The following is a 16,961-nucleotide window of genomic DNA, read 5'->3' as shown; positions in this document are numbered from 1 at the left end:
TTGTTACCATTAAGGCAAGAAAGTAAAGTACAACTAATCTTTTATACTTAATTCCATTCTCATGGCATTTGTATGAAATGAAAATGTCACTGCATTACTACGTACCTGGGTGCTTTAAAGGAATGCAAGAATCAGATAATTGTTGCTAACTTTGTTGCTAAGTTTGGTCTAAAAGAAAACACTAAAAGGTTTCCTAAAGATATATTACATAATATGAATGACTTAGTCATAGAACCTATTTTAACCACTTTTACTTTCAGTTATAAGTGTAGAATTTATGATTGTCTCCTTTAAATAACTTCTTAATTAGCTTGAATGTAAAAATGAAAACCCCCTATCCAAACTTTCTATAACTTAAGGTGTTACACAACCAATTCTGCTTGATAGGAAATTACATCAAGAGACATAGGCGCCGACTCCGTGGCTGCTCCAGGGCTGGAGCACCCACGGGGAAAAATTAGTGGGTGCTCTGCACCCACCGGCAGCCAAGCTCCCCTCACCCCCCCACCCCACCTCCTCCTCCTCCCCTGAGCGCCCCCCCACTCCTCCACCTACCTCACAGCGTTTCCCGCCCGGCCGCCACCAAACAGCTGTTTGGCAGCATTAGCACACTCCAGGAGGGGGCAGAGGAGCGGGCACATGGCATGCTCAGGGGAGAAGGCGGGACCGGGGTGGGGATTTGGGGAAGGAGTTGGAATATTGACAGGAAGGAGGCGGAGTTGGGGCAGGGACTTTGGGGAAGGGGTTGAAATGGGGGCGGGGAAGGGGTGGGAAGAGGCGGGGCAGGGGCGGGACCTCTTGGAAGGGGTGGAGTGGGGGCAGGGCCGGGGCCAGAGGGGGGGGTCGAGCACCCACAGGAAAGAGGGGAAGTCAGTGCCTATGTCAAGAGACTCACAGTGAATACCAACAGAATCTGTTGTTTATAATTAGGCCTTCTGTTTTTTGGGGGTGGGGGGTAGTATTAATTTCATTTGGAGGGAGTATTTTTAGCAATTTTTCAGTTTTATGTAGATGTCCAAAAATCAGGGTGTTATGGGGCTTTCTCTTTGTATATACTCTAATGAGTAACGTCTACATTACTCGTTATAGCAGTGGTCACCAACCAGTTGATCATGATTGACTGGTCGATCCTAGAGAACCTCCCAGTTGGTCGCGATCTCTGGAGGTGCAGCGGGGCTGATGCTAAGGCAAGCTTGCTCCCTGCCTGCCCCGGCTCCACACCGCTCTGGGAAGCTGCCAGCATGCACCCGTGTGGGAGAGTGGGGGGGGGGGCAGGGGTCTCCCTCCACGCGCTGCTCCTGCCTGCAAGCACCGCCCTCGCAGCTCCCATTGGCTGGGGACAGGACGCTCTGGCCAATGGGAGCAGCAGGGGTGGTGCTTGCAGAGAGGGGCAGCGCACGGAGCCACGTGCCCCCCGCCCCTCCCAGAGGCCACAGGGGTGCGTTGCCCCCTTCCGGGAGTGGTATGGGGCCGGAGCAGGCAGGCAGAGAGCCTACCTTAGCCTCACTGTGCTGCCGACCGGGAGCTGCCCGAGGTAAATGCCACCCGGCGGGAGGCTGCACCCCAACCCCCAGCCCCCTCCCAGAGCCAGAACCCATACCCCCTCCTGCACCCCAACCCCCTGCCCCAACCCTGACCTCCCTCTCAGAGCCAGCACCCAATACCCCCTCCTGCACCGCAAACCCCCTCCTGCACCCCAAGCCCCTGCCCCAGCCCTGAGCCACCTCCCAGAGCCAGCACCCTGCACCCCAGCACTCTGCCCCAGCCTGGAGCCCCCTCGTGCACCTGAACTCCCTCCCAGAGCCTGCACCCCCTCCTGCACCCCAATTCCCTGCCCCAACCCAGAGCCCCATCCTGAACCCAAACTCCCTCCCAGAGCTTGCACTCCTCACCCCCACCCCCACCCCCTGCCCCAGGCTCAGCCTGGAGCCCCCTCCCACACTGCAAACCCCTCGGCCCCAGCCCAGAGCCCGCACCCCCTCCCAAACCCCAAACCTCTACCCCAGTCGGTGAAAGTGAGTGAGGGTGCGGGAGAGCAAGCGATGGAGAGGGGGGTATGGAGTGAGCAGGTTGGTCGCGATCTCTGGAGGTGCAGCTTTGGGGAAGGAGCTGGGCCTCGGGGAAGGGGCAGGGTAGATCCTGGGTTGCCCTTAAATTCAAAAAGTGATCTTGAGCATAAAAAGGTTGGAGACCACTGCATTATAGTAATATAAACTATAATGAATTATGTCTTTGCAGTGTTCCTTAGTGCACACCAGCAGGGTCTACACAGACCAATAAATGCACAACACGTTAGTGCACTTCAGAAATCTCACCCCTGTAACCCGCACTGCTGTTCAGTGTAGATAAACACTTAGGGTATGTCTACACTACGAAATTAGGTCGAATTTATAGAAGCCGGTTTTATAGAAATCGGTTGTATACAGCCGATTGTGTGTGTCCCCACATAAAATGCTCTAAGTGCTCTAGTCGGCGGACCGCGTCCACAGTACCGAGGCTAGCGTCGACTTCCGGAGCATTGCACTATGGGTAGCTATCCCACAGTTCCCGCAGTCTCCGCAGCCCATTGGAATTCTGGGTTGAGATCCCAATGCCTGAATGATGCAAAACAGTGTCGCGGGGGGTTCTGGGTACATGTCGTCAGGCCCCTCCCCCTCCGTCAGAGCAACGGCAGACAATAGATTTGCGCCTTTTTACCTGGGTTACCTGTGCAGACATCATACCACGGCAAGCATGGAGCCCGCTCAGCTCAGCTCACCGTCACCATATGTCCTCTGGGTACTGGCAGACGTGGTACTGCATTGCTACACAGCAGCAGCTAATTGCCTTTTGGCAGTAGACGGTGCAGTATGACTGGTAGCCTTCATCGGCGATCTGGGTGCTGGCAGACGTGGGGCTGGCAGACGTGGGGCTGCATTGCACACAGCAGCAGCCCCTTGCCTTTTGGTAGAAGATGGTATATTACGACTGGTATCCGTCGTCATCGTACTGCAGTGGCTGTCAATCATGGGCACCTGGGCAGACATACTCAGTCCTATCGAACTGTCTTGATGATGATGGCTATCAGTCGTAGTATGCTATTTTCTGCCAAGCGCCCAGTATTTTCTGCCAAGCACCCAGAAGATGCCGAGGGCTATCAGTCATGCTGCACCGTCGTCTGCCAGCTTAAGATGTAAAAAATAGATTTGTTCTGTATTCATTTGCTTCCCCCTCCCTCCGTGAAATCAACGGCCTGCTAAACCGAGAGTTTTGAGTTCAATCTTTGGGGGGGGCCATTCTGTGTGACAGTTGTTTGTGTTTCTCCCTGATGCACAGCCACCTTTGTTGATTTTAATTCCCTGTACGCCATGTCGTCACTCGACCCTCCCTCCCTCCCTCCCCCGGTCCGTCAGATACTAGTTTCGCGCCTTTTTTCAGACCAGACGCCATAGCTTGCACTGGGATCATGGAGCCCGCTCAGATCACCACGGCAATTATGAGCACTATGAACACCACGCGCATTGTCCTGGAGTATATGCAGAGCCAGGACATGCCAAAGCAAAACCAGGACCAGCCGAGGAGGCGATTGCAGCGCGGCGGCGAGAGTGATGAGGAAATTGACATGGACATAGACCTCTCACAAGGCACAGGCCCCAGCAATGTGGAAATCATGGTGTTACTGGGGCAGGTTCATGCCGTGGAACACCGATTCTGGGCCCGGGAAACAAGCACAGACTGGTGGGACCGCATCGTGCTGCAGGTGTGGGACGATTCCCAGTGGCTGAGAAACTTTCGCATGCGTAAGGGCACTTTCATGGAACTTTGTGACTTGCTTTCCCCTGCCCTGAAGCGCCAGAATACCAGGATGAGAGCAGCCCTCACAGTTGAGAAGCGAGTGGCGATAGCCCTGTGGAAGCTTGCAACGCCAGACAGCTACCGGTCAGTCGGGAATCAATTTGGAGTGGGCAAATCTACTGTGGGGGCTGCTGTGATCCAAGTTGCCAGGGCAATGAAAGACCTGGTGATATCAAGGGTAGTGACTCTGGGAAACGTGCAGGCCATAGTAGATGGCTTTGCTGCAATGGGATTCCCAAACTGTGGTGGGGCCATAGACGGAACCCATATCCCTATCTTGGCACCGGAGCACCAAGCCACCGAGTACATAAACTGCAAGGGGTACTTTTCAATGCTGCTGCAAGCCCTGGTGGATCACAAGGGATGTTTCACCAACATCAACGTGGGATGGCCGGGAAAGGTACATGATGCTTGCGTCTTCAGGCACTCTGGTCTGTTTCGAAAGCTGGAGGAAGGGACTTTCTTCCCGGACCAGAAAATAACCATTGGGGATGTTGAAATGCCTATCGTGATCCTTGGGGACCCAGCCTACCCCTTAATGCCATGGCTCATGAAGCCGTACACAGGCAGCCTGGACAGTAATCAGGACCTGTTCAACTACAGGCTGAGCAAGTGCCGAATGGTGGTGGAATGTGCATTTGGACATTTAAAAGCGCGCTGGCGCAGCTTACTGACTCACTCAGACCTCAGCGAAAAGAATATCCCCATTGTTATTGCTGCTTGCTGTGCGCTCCACAATATCTGTGAGAGTAAAGGGGAGACATTTATGGCGGGGTGGGAGGTTGAGGCAAATCGCCTGGCCGCTGATTACGTGCAGCCAGACACCAGGGCAGTTAGAAGAGCACAGCAGGGTGCGGTGCGCATCAGAGAAGCTTTGAAAACGAGTTTTGTGACTGGCCAGGCTACGGTGTGAAACTTCTGTTTGTTTCTCCTTGATGAACCCTCCGCCCCCACCCCCACCCGGTTCACTCTACTTCCCTGTAAACCAACTACCCCACCCTCCTCTCCCCCCTTTGAGCACCGCTTGCAGAGGCAATAAAGTCATTGTTACTTCACATTCATGCATTCTTTATTAATTCATCACACAACTAGGGGGATAATTGCCAAGGTAGCCCGGGATGGGTGGGGGAGGAGGGAAGGAAAAGGACACACTGCAGTTTAAAACTTTAACTCTTATTGAAGGCCAGCCTTCTGATACTCGGGCAATCATCTGGGGTGGAGTGACAGGGTGGCCGGAGGCCCCCCCACCGTGTTCTTGGGCGTCTGGGTGAGGAGGCTATGGAACTTGGGGAGGAGGGCTGTTGGTTACACAGGGGCTGTAGCGGCGGTCTCTGCTCCTGCTGCCTTTCCTGCAGCTCAACCATACGCTGGAGCATATCAGTTTGATGCTCCAGCAGCCGGAGCATCGACTCTTGCCTTCTGTCTGCAAGCTGACGCCACCTATCATCTTCAGCCCGCCACTTGCTCTGTTCATCCCGCGATTCAGCCAAAAACCTCTCCTCTCGTTCATACTGTGCTTTTCTGTAGTCTGACATTGACTGCCTCCATGCATTCTGCTGTGCTCTCTCAGCGTGGGAGGACATCTGGAGCTCTGTGAACATATCATCCCGAGTCCGCCGTTTTCTCCTTCTAATCTTCACTAGCCTCTGTGAAGGAGAAACATTTGCAGCTAGTGGAGGAGAAGGGAGAGGTGGTTAAAAAAGACACATTTTAGAGAACAATGGGTACACTCTTTCACGTTAAATTTTGCTGTTCACATTACACAGCACATGTGCTTTCGTTACAAGGTCGCATTTTTCCTCTTATATTGAGGGCCTGCCGGTTTAGTGTGAGAGATCACTCACGCAGTGTCAGGCAACAGATTTTGGCTTGCAGGCAGCCATGGTAAGACACAGTCTTTTGGCTTTTTTAACCTTCTTAACATGTGGGAATGGTTTCAAACAGTAGCGCTCTCATTTCCCATACCAAGCACCCGTTGGGTTGGCCGTTTAAAATGGGTTTGCAATGTAAAAGGAGGGGCTGCGGTTTCAGGGTTAACATGCAGCAGAAACCCAACTAACTCCCCTCCCCCCCCACACCCAATTCTCTGGGATGATCACTTCACCCCTCCCCCCCACCGCGTGGCTAACAGCGGGGAATATTTCTGTTCAGCAGAGCAGGAAGGTGCACCTCTGAATGTCCCCTTAATAAAATCGCCCCATTTCAACCAGGTGACCGTGAATGATATCACTCTCCTAAGGATAACAAAGAGCGATAAGGAATGGATGTTGTCTGCATGCCAGCAAACACCGGGACCATACGCTGCCATGCTTTGTTATGCAATGATTCCAGACTACGTGCTACTGGCCTGGCGTGGTAACCATGGCGGACGGGATAAGGCAGCCCTCCCCAGAAACCTTTTGCAAAGGCTTTGGGAGTACATCCAGGAGAGCTTTCTGGAGATGTCCCTGGAGGATTTCCGCTCCATCCCCATACACGTTAACAGACTTTTCCAGTAGCTGTACTGGCCGCGATTGCCAGGACAAATTAATCATTAATCATTAAACACGCTTGCTTTTAAACCATGTGTAATATTTACAAAGGTACACTCACCAGAGGTCCCCTGTGTGCCCTCAGGGTCTGGGAGCACGCCTTGGGTGAGTTCGGGGGTTACTGGTTCCAGGTACAGGGTGATAAACATATCCTGGCTGTTGGGGAAACCGGTTTCTCCGCTTCCTTGCTGCTGTGAGCTATCTACATTATCTCCATCCTCATCTTCCTCATACCCCGAACTCGCATCCCTGTGTGTTTCTCCAGTGAGGGAGTCATAGCACACGGTTGGGGTAGTGGTGGCTGCACCCCCTAGAATGGCATGCAGCTCCTCGTAGAAGCGGCATGTTTGCGGCTCTGCCCCGGACCTTCCGTTTGCTTCTCTGGCTTTGTGGTAGGCTTGCCGTAGCTCCTTAATTTTCACGCGGCACTGCTGTGCGTCCCTGTTATGGCCTCTGTCCTTCATGGCCTTGGAGACCTTTTCTAATATTTTGCCATTTCGTTTACTGCTACGGAGTTCAGCTAGCACTGATTCATCTCCCCATATGGCGAGCAGATCCCGTACCTCCCGTTCGGTCCATGCTGGAGCTCTTTTGCGATCCTGGGACTCCATCATGGTTACCTGTGCTGATGAGCTCTGCGTGGTCACCTGTGCTCTCCACGCTGAGCAAACAGGAAATGAAATTCAAACGTTCGCGGGGCTTTTCCTGTCTACCTGGTCAGTGCATCTGAGCGGTCACAATGAAGCACTGTGGGATAGCTCCCGGTGGCCAATAACGTCGAATTCCGTCCACACTACCCCAATTCCGACCCGCTAAGGCCGATTTTATCGCTAATCCCCTCGTTGGAGGTGGAGTAAAGAAAACGGTTTAAAGGGCCCTTTAAGTCGAAAGAAAGGGCTTCGTCGTGTGAACGTGTCCAGGCTTAATTCGATTTAACGCTGCTAAAGTCGACCTAAACTCGTAGTGTAGACCAGGCCTTAGATAGAGGTAACCATTTCCCGTGCTTATCTGGTGTTTATTGGTTAAACACTAATTATCTTTTATCTTTTTTTTCCTCGTATAAGGGCTGTTTTACTAGTGTTTATCTTTTAAAACTGAAATCAGAAGCCCTATTTATAATTCCAGCAGGATTAGATGACTTTTTCCAAATCAGAGCCAAGAGAACTGAAATGCAAATTAACCTTGAAGATACAGCTACTAAACAAAACCAGTAGGTAGGCACCCAGTTATAGATATTTAAAGTCAGTGTGTTGTGCTCTAATTCCAAATAACTTTACTAATTACATCACACCATGGTATAGCTGAGAGACCTGCAGGCAAAGGGGCAGCCAGGGATTAGAAAAGTGGGAAGAGGAAATACGGTTGCGAGAGGAAAGAAATGTAGTCAAAAGCTCTCAATCTTATGTGAGCTGCGAGTTCGGATACTAACCCCAGACAGAATCCAGAGGTCAAGGAAGTGTGAAGCAAGTGGTAACTCAGGCCTACTGGTGAAGCTACCAGATTTGTTGATATACGAAAGCTGGGAGTAGAAAGAGGTACAGGAGGATATGAGCATTTGGACAAGTTTTTTTGGCTGCTTATGAAGAAGGAAGCTGGGCCTTGCTTTGGGGAAGGAATTTAGTCACCCAGCAATCTTTTTGGAAGTGTGTAGTTAATGCAAAGTATTTGGAGGTTCAATTAAGCTTCACACACCAATCTGAAGTGCTGAATGTTTGTCTGAACCTAGCCTGTAAACATTTAAATGTTTGCTCATCAAGAATTTGGAGTCTATTGTCAGTGAATGAATGACATCTGTCACTGATGAGGAGCAGCCAATGTTCATGCAAATGAGCCGGTATCTTTTCCATGCACATTATATCTTTTGGAAAGCCCATAAGCCAGGATAAAAGGAAGGCTGTAGGGGGAGAAAGGAGTGTGCAAAAATGTGGATACTAAAGATTTATAATTATACAAATTAAGATTATTACATAAACAAAATGATGTAGGAGGGCAGAGAAGTCCTCTTCCTTGCTCCTCTGTCTCAGTGCTATGGCACAGGCACACACACTCTAAAGGTTGTTTTTGCCTAAAGGGATATTAGGATATTAAAAGGTGCAGCAGAGAAGATGGAAGCCAGCAGTAAAGCTTTAGAACCAGCTACTAAAGCTGCATTTCACTAAAACTGTGAAATAATGGACCAGATTCCCTTATTCTTTGCCCCTCTCTCGCGCTTTCTCTTTTCCCCAGAGGTAACTGCTGATAAAATGACAAGTGCATGAAAATGCAGCAAAAATAATGAAAAGAAGACAAACGTTGAAAAATCAGAGAAATATGTATGAATTGTCACTGTAAATTCTCTCAGGAAATGAGTTTCCCAGCAAATAATTTGGCCAGCTCTACCTAATCCTTACAGGTATAAGTACGCATGGTTGTTAGGTTAGCTAGCATTGAGTACACCAGGTTCCAATAATTATTTTTCCCAATGAAAATCTGTCTGCATTTGAAGTTCCTCATCTGATTCTTGTTAAATCTGCAATGCTCTGGAATTCTCTGGTTCCTACAGCATTATTATAGGCTCTAAGAACTCACTTTACTCTTTGAGAAGCGTACTGCTCAGAAGCAACTTCCTACGTTAGGAAATATACTGTAGAGGTTGCCATGGTAATTAATTTTCAAAACTGAAACGTGTTCCCCTTCTTTGAGAAAGAAATGCCTTTTCATAGCTCTGTAACTAGAGATTAGGTCGTCATGAATCAAGTGGAATAATGTAAATCTGTTGCCATTAAAGAGGAGTGGGATTGATTCTTATTTATACTAAGGGCCGTCTTCACCAGCAGGGCAATACCTTAGCAAAAATGTGTATCAAGGCCTGAATATCTCCAAAATAAGAGACATTCAGAAAAATATAGAGGCAAACGGAGAATAAATGTTTATAGCAGATAAAGGGAGAAAAAAATTGGGGGGAAAAATCACTCCTCTCTCCCAGCCAGTCAGTCAAGCTATAGCAAATGGGCCAGGCAGCACCATCAAAAAATAGGGAGAGAAAGTAGGAAGGGAGTGATGGTGGTGTTTGGAGCATTGCGGTAATATGACCATGCAGCAGTACTGTTGGTAGCATTTTACACAGCACAACTGAAGCAGTGATCTGGAGAAGGAGAGAGAGGTGGCATCCTTATGGAAGGAATGCTAAAGCCAAAGAACATCAAAGAGTGTCTCTAAGCCTTTTTCAAGTTTCCTTTTGTGCCTCCAGGGCGGGTGCAAGGATGTTTCGCGCCCTAGGCGAAACTTCCACCTTGCGCCCCCCCCCCCACCGAGCGCTGTGGCAGCTCTCCACCCCCCCTCCGCCCTAAGGTGCCCCCCCCGCGGCAGCTTCCCCCCCGCCCTGAGGCACCCCCTCCCCCCCGCGGCAGCTCCCCCCGGCCCGGGGAGCCGTGCAGCAGCTCCCCACCCCAGCTCACCTCTGCTCCGCCTCCTCCCCGAGCACGCCGTCGCCGCTCCACTTCTCCCGCCTCCCAGGCTTGCGGCGCCAATCAGCTGTTTGGCGCCGCAAGCCTGGGAGGGAGAGAAGCAGAGCGGGGCGGCGTGCTCAGGGGAGGAGGCGGAGCAGAGGTGAGCTGGGGTGGGGAGTTCCCCTGCGTGCCGCCCCCCCCCTTACTTGCTGCAGGCGGCCCTCCCCGCGCCCTCCTGCCCCAGCTCCAGCTCCCTCTGCCTAAATGCCGACGACAACCGGGGTGGCCGAAGATCCGGCCGCCGTGGTCACCGCCGAAGGACCCAAAATGCCGTCCCCCAAATGCTAGCGCCCTAGGCGACTGCCTAGGTCGCCTAATGGGTTGCACCGGCCCTGTGTGCCTCAGGATGTAATTTCATTTGAACCCATCTCACTGTATTGGCTTTCCCCATCTACAACTTTTTGTACAATGTTAGAGGTTTTCCAAAACCCTAAACCTTGAATTTCCACATCACTCTTTCTTCTTCATGGGGCAGATGAATGGAAAGCTCCACTCACATATAAGAGGAACAGAGCTTCACCCCTTAAGACATGTACAATGATTAGCATGAGGTTATGCTCTTGTTATTGTACATGCTATCACTGTAGAAATAATAGTAGTTTTTGTGCCCGTTAAATACCGCAGCCATTTATTACTTTCCTGTTCATATAAAGATCACTGAACTCCAAGACATTTGCATTATTCATCACATATTTAATATTTTAGTTCTCCTGGCAGAAGTGGTTGTAGATATGTAACTAAATATTTGATGTATATCCAGTTGATTTTAATACCACCCATCAAACTGTTTTTAGATACTTGCTTCACCTTAAAGCTTCAGGGCCAGATATAAACACATGGTTTTTAAATACAAGAAAAAAATACATTGAAACATCATGGAATGGAAAGTCAATATTTCTTCAAGGTGATTTTTTTACGTTCATGGTTGCCTGGGAAAAGGTTGTGATATTCAAGGTTTTTTATTTTATCTGGTGACATTATCCCTGAAATATACTACATTATCTAATGGCAAGTATTTGATTAATTTAAAGATAAACTTAATGCTGAAAGTATTATATTCATATAAACAGTAATAGCAATCAACAGAAGCATGAAAATTTGGTTAAAAGTAGTTCCTACTATAACTGTGTTTTCTCTCTTTTTTAAATTAAGTTTTCATAAGTCCATATGCAGTGTATTTATACTAAGCACTTCTGAGGCAAATCATGTTCCCTGCACAAAACCTGAATGAATTACAAGAATCAGATGAGAGTAAGGTAAAAAATAGAGCTGAGCAGGGGATAATTTTCCCATCCCACAAGAGTCTTTGAGATTTTGTATTTTTTCCCGGTCTTGAATCAGGACAAAAAGTCAAAATCTCAAAAAGTCTTGTGAATTGATAATCCAAAATAAATTTCAGATCGAGTCAAAGTGTTCTATTTTAATAATTTCAAAATGTTTCATTTCAATTTTTAAAGCTTTTTGAAAAATATAAACTCACTAAAATTTCAAAATGAAGTCTTTTCAAAAATCTCAAAATGGGCCATTATCAACAATTTTGAAACTTGTTAAAATTATTCAAATTGGGAGATTCGTTGAAACCTTCCCTTTCCTGCAAAGAGTTTAAGTTTTGATTAATCAACATTTTCCAATGAAAAATGTTGTATCGGAAAATTCCCAGTCAGCTCTAGTGAAAAGAATTCTCTGCTCTGCCCCCAGCCCAGAGTGCAGCAGCTCTACTCTGTAGCTATTACTTCAGTAGCCCCTGCAGTTGCTGCACTGCTCTTAGGTGGGAGGAAGAGGGGCAGAGTCATCGAAGATCCCTAGCAATTTATTAACTCCCTCCGGTCAAACAATAAATGTTGTACCAATGCACAAGGAGTCCCCACAGAACTGTATGCTGCAACACACAGGGATAGCTGATGATCTGTGCAAGGATTATCTCCACATCCTTTACCCTCCACCCCCGAAACACACCCACATCATCTGAACCACACTAGTCCTGCTGTGTTCATGGGCTTTCCACAGCGTGCACTTGGGATACAGAAATTTAGCACTTTGGCAGTCAAAATTATTTGCTGGATGGAGAGGACAGGTGGAATGCAATATGCACATTAAATAAGCCATTGTGCAAGTAAGATTCCACATCAGATGTTTTTTATTTTCCTGCAGTGCTTCCAGATTGTTTTCTCTGTGATCCATTGGTATGGTCTTTGCCTTACCAGTTAAGACTTTAGAGAGACAAGGTGGGTGAGGTAATATCTTTGATTAGACCAACTTCTGTTGGTGAGAGAGACAAGCTTTCAAGTTTAAACAGAGCTCTTCTTCAGGTCTGTAAGCTCGAAAGCTTGTCTCTCTCACCAACAGAAGGTAATCCAATCAAAGGTATTACCGCACCCACCTTGTCTCTCTAATATCCTGGGACCACATGGCTACAACAACACTGTACAGTTAAGACTTTGTAAGGAAAGAAGAACTAGCCAATTCTACTGTGCAATTCAGCCTCAGGCAAAAGGGAAGCATCATGGGTGGTGGGTGAACTGGCTGTTGGGGGAGGCTAATCCCCAGCCCCTCCCCTTCTGCCTGAGACCCCACTCTCCTCCCCTTTCGGCCCCTGCCTCATCCAGAGCACCCCCACCATGGCCACCAGCCCAGCACCCCCAATCCCAGCCCCCCCCCGACCCCAGCCCCGGAGTGCGGGACGGGCAGCACCACAGCAGCACCCCCGTCTCCAGCCCCAGAGCATGGTGCGTGCAGTGCAACCGCAGCACCCCCGACTGCAGCCCTGGAGCAAGCAGCTGCAGCCACCCTGACCCCAGCCCCAGAGCTTGAAGCCGCAGCCACCCCGACCCCAGCCCTGGAGCGCAGGGCAGGCACCAGCCAGCCCCAGCCTCCCCGCGTCCCAGGCGGCAGGCCATCCGGCCCCAGTCCCAGCCTGGGCCACGATGGGAACTCACTTCTGCGGACGGAGCATGGGCGGGACCATGCCAGGCCATTTCTGGAGACATAGCCTCCCCTGGCCCATGATACCCACCGCCCATGGGAAGCAATCCTTCCCAGAGTTTCGGGTGGAAAGTCCCAGTCTAGGAAAGACCAGCTCTAGCACTCTCTTTAAAGCAGTGGTTCTCAAACGTCATTGCACCGCGACCCCCCTTTTGACCACAAAAATTACCACATGACCCCAGGAGGGGGGACTGAAGCCTGAGTCTGCCAAAGCTCGGCTGCCGCGGGTGGGGGAGCCAAAGCCAAAGCCTGAGCCCTACCACCCTGGGGGGGAGGGAGGGGTGCCAAAGCCCAAGGGCTTCAGACCCAGGCAGGGGCCTGTAACTTGAGCCCCGCTGCCCAGGATGGAAGCCCTCAGGCTTCGGCCCCAGGGCCCAGCAAGTCTAAGCCAGCCCTGGCAACCCCATTAAAACAGGGTTGTGACCCACTTTGGGGTCCCAACCCACAGTTTGAGAACCGCTGCTTTAGAGAGACTGATGGTTTCTGAAGTTATGTTACTTTTGTGGAAAGAAAGCTAGATGTCTTCAGGGTCATCAGACAATGGTAAACACAGAAGACATAGCTTTCTTCAAACACTGAACAAGAAAGTTAATTGGAAATAAACGGAGGAGTAAAATCCCTAGTGCTAGATTTTTCTTTGTGTGTGTGTGTGTTTCACTGCAGAGATTCTGCCTAGAATCTCCTCCCAGCCTGCAGGGCCGGCTCCAGGCACCAGCTTAACAAGCAGGTGCTTGGGGTGGCCAAGGGAGAGGGGCGGCACCTGCGGCAATTCGGGGGCGGCAGGTCCCTCACTCCCTCTGGGAGCGAAGGACCTGCCGCTGAACTGCCGCCGCCGATCGCGGCTTTTTTTTTTTTTTTCCCAATTGCCGCCGCCGATCTTTTTTTTTTTTTTTTTTGCTTGGGGCGGCAGAAATGCTGGAGCCGGCCCTGACAGCCTGGCTTGCTGCTGCAGAAATCATGTACTTGGCCTCCAGCTCAGAGAGCGAATAAATGACAGCAGGGACAAAAGGTCGTAATAGAGTGCACATGCATGCAACAGAAGTGAAACTAGAGACATAAAGGGAAAACAACCTCTAAAAACTACAACCTGCCATGGAGAAACAGGTTGAGATCAGTGAAGACCAAATGAGAATATGAAACATCCATCCCTTTGGGATGCCAGGAAGCAGTTAATCCTCAGAAGAAGCATATTGCTCAGCTTTTGGTTCTTAGTCTTAATGAAGACCCGATTCACTATGAAAGGACTCCCACAGAACACTTCTGGATAGAACAACAGAGAGTAACAGATCCAATACCACACTAATTGTAACTCTGTCTAAAAATGATGATTCTTGCATATTATTGTCACGCTGTCAAGAATGGCTCACGACCAAGAGGGCCAACCTCCGGGCAGACTGTGAAAAGCAGGGTAGAGACCCCAAACTGGTGGTATGTTCTATAATTAGATCTCACCAATCCAGTAATACTTATGAAGTCTTAGATTACTATAGCAGTCTTACCATGGACTCCTGGACAGTCCCCTTGGGCATTCCAGTTTATCTTGCCACCCAGGCAAGCTGGACTTAGTGATAAATGGTCACTTACACCAAAAATCACAAAACATACAGATTACTCCCAGACCCAAGAGACCAGTCACTTACCCCAGATCAATTTGTACCTTAGATCTCACACCAAAGACAATTCTGGTAGCCAGTTATTTACAGGTTAAATCAGGCAACATATATACACAAATGATTAAACAAAAATTATTAAAGGTCTAGAAAACATGACCTACGAGGGAAGATTGAAAAAATTGCGTTTGTTTAGTCTGGAAAAGAGAAGACTGAGAGGGGACATGATAACAGTTTTCAAGTACATAAAAGATTGTTACAAGGAGGAGGTAGGAAAATTGTTCTTAACCTCTGAGGATAGGACAAGAAGCAATGGGCTTAAATTACAGCAAGGCAGGTTTAGGTTGGAAATTAGGAAAGACTACCTGTCAGAGTGGTTAAGCACTGGAATAAATTGCCTAGGGAGGTGGTGGAATCTCCGTTATTGGAGATTTTTAAGAGCAGGTTGGACAAACACCTGTCAGGGATGGTCTAGATCAGAGGTTCTCACAACAAAGTTTTTGGTGGCCTCAGAGTGTGGCCACCAACTCTTGCTGGTGGCTGCTATGACAATTTTCCCTAAAATACTTAGTTAACTTTAGGAAAAACTAATACATAAGTACATTTACATGTCCAAATCATAGTAATTTATTTATGCAAGACTTTTTTTTTTTGCAAACTCAATAATAAAAGTAACATACAGTTGTCTCTATTCTTTACTGGACCTAAACAGAATAGAAACACAAATAAGGTGCTTTACATGTTCTTGTCTTTTTTGTTGTTGTTTCTTTTGTTTTTTTAGACTTGCTAGCTAGTAAGTCTGCTTCTACTTTTCACAGCAGCAGACTTGTTTGCTAGCTGGGAGGCAGTGAAAAGTGATATTAACAAACATACAAATATCACTTTTCACAGCAGACTTACTCAGCCTTGGCAAGCTGGAAGACAAATTAAGTCTTGGATGTGGAGGTGGGTAGGGAGGCAGCGGGGGTTGGGGGTGATGGGATGGATGGGTGAGGGGCCGGAGGAGGCAGTGAGGACTGGGGGTGATGCGTGAGGGGCCGGGGGATGGAGCCCATGGCCAGAGCCCACCGCTGCATGGCTGGAGCCTGCCACCCGCCATCCCATGGCTGAAGTTGGAAGCTTGAGTCCCACCGCCCCGGGGAAGGTGGGGAACTCACACCAGCTGTCTGCTCCTCTGGCATTTGTGGCTCCAGAGGGAGGCAGGGTCCAACCTCTCCTGGTGGCCCCAGGGGAGGGACTGCTGCTTCGCCCCCGCCCCAATCACCACCCAGAAGGCTGCAAGAAAGCGGCCACAGTGGCCGCATTTGAGAAACATTGGTCTAGATAATACTTAGTCCTACCATGAGTGCAGGGGACTGGACTAGATGACCTCTCGAGGTCCCTTCCAGTCCTATGATTCTATGAAATGTGTTCAGTCTATGGTCCCGAAAGGTAACAGATGTAGCTAACTGTCAGCACTGAATGTCTTTTTAGGGCTAACCCAGGTTGACCCTGGGGATCTCTGCTTTTTTGTTTCTTAGCTCCAGCCCTGGTAAGAGTCCAAACAGCAAAGAGATGAATAAATCTTCCTGTCAGCTATCTTTATTTCCCTCTTCCAGAATTCAGGCTGACGGGATGTGTTTCTCTGACTTAGCATCTTCATGGGTGTATGAGGGCCATTAAACCAGCCTGTGTGTTGTGATGTTCCACAATGGCCCACTTACTCTTGATAGTTCTTCTGGATGGGCAAGGGAACCACTTTTCCAGCCTAGGTTTACAAGTTCAGAGCAGGCATTTTTACAATGATAAAGCAAAACGTATATATTACCTTATAGCACAGGATTCAGACATTACAAGTAAGGGCAGGTCTACACTTAAAATGCTGCATTGGTGCAGCTGTACTGATGCAGCTTAAGTAGTGCTTAAGTGAAGCTGCTCCTATGCTGACGGGAGAGCTTCTCCCATCGGCATAGTTATTCCACCTCCACAAGAGGTGGCAGCTGTGTCAACGGGAGAAGCTCTCCTGCTGACATAGTGCTGTCTATCCTGGGAGTTAGGTCAGTATAACTACGTCACTCAGGGGTGTGCATTTTTCTGTACTGTAGACCTGGCCTAAGATTAATGTATGCAGCAATTTACAAGCATTTCATAGAGTCTAAACACTAAACACATTTTTACAAGTTCAACACCAATCTTGAACAATATTAACCCATAGGTGAGCTGGGCTGAATTTGTCAGTGCTCAGCTGAGGCCTACAGACTTGGCAAGAGCTGGCACCTGGTTTACCTGTGTCACAATGACCACATTTGAAAGTTCTGTGTATACTCAACACCCCTGCTAGGTAGGTGACTCGTGCAACGAGGATGCACACAAAAAGAGAGAGTAAGGATTAAAGCTTGTATTTTTCATATATCAGAGTCTTATTATTCAGAACTGCAAAAAACTTACCTCCGTGTTCTTGAATTGTCTTTGTTTACACACTGGGAAATTGATATTACAGATGTGAAAAACACCATATACCTAAGCTCATTTAAATT

This window comes from Emys orbicularis, chromosome 1, assembly GCF_028017835.1.
Source record: "Emys orbicularis isolate rEmyOrb1 chromosome 1, rEmyOrb1.hap1, whole genome shotgun sequence".
NCBI lineage: Eukaryota > Metazoa > Chordata > Testudines > Emydidae > Emys > Emys orbicularis.
Note: the sequence above shows the minus strand (reverse complement) of the source record.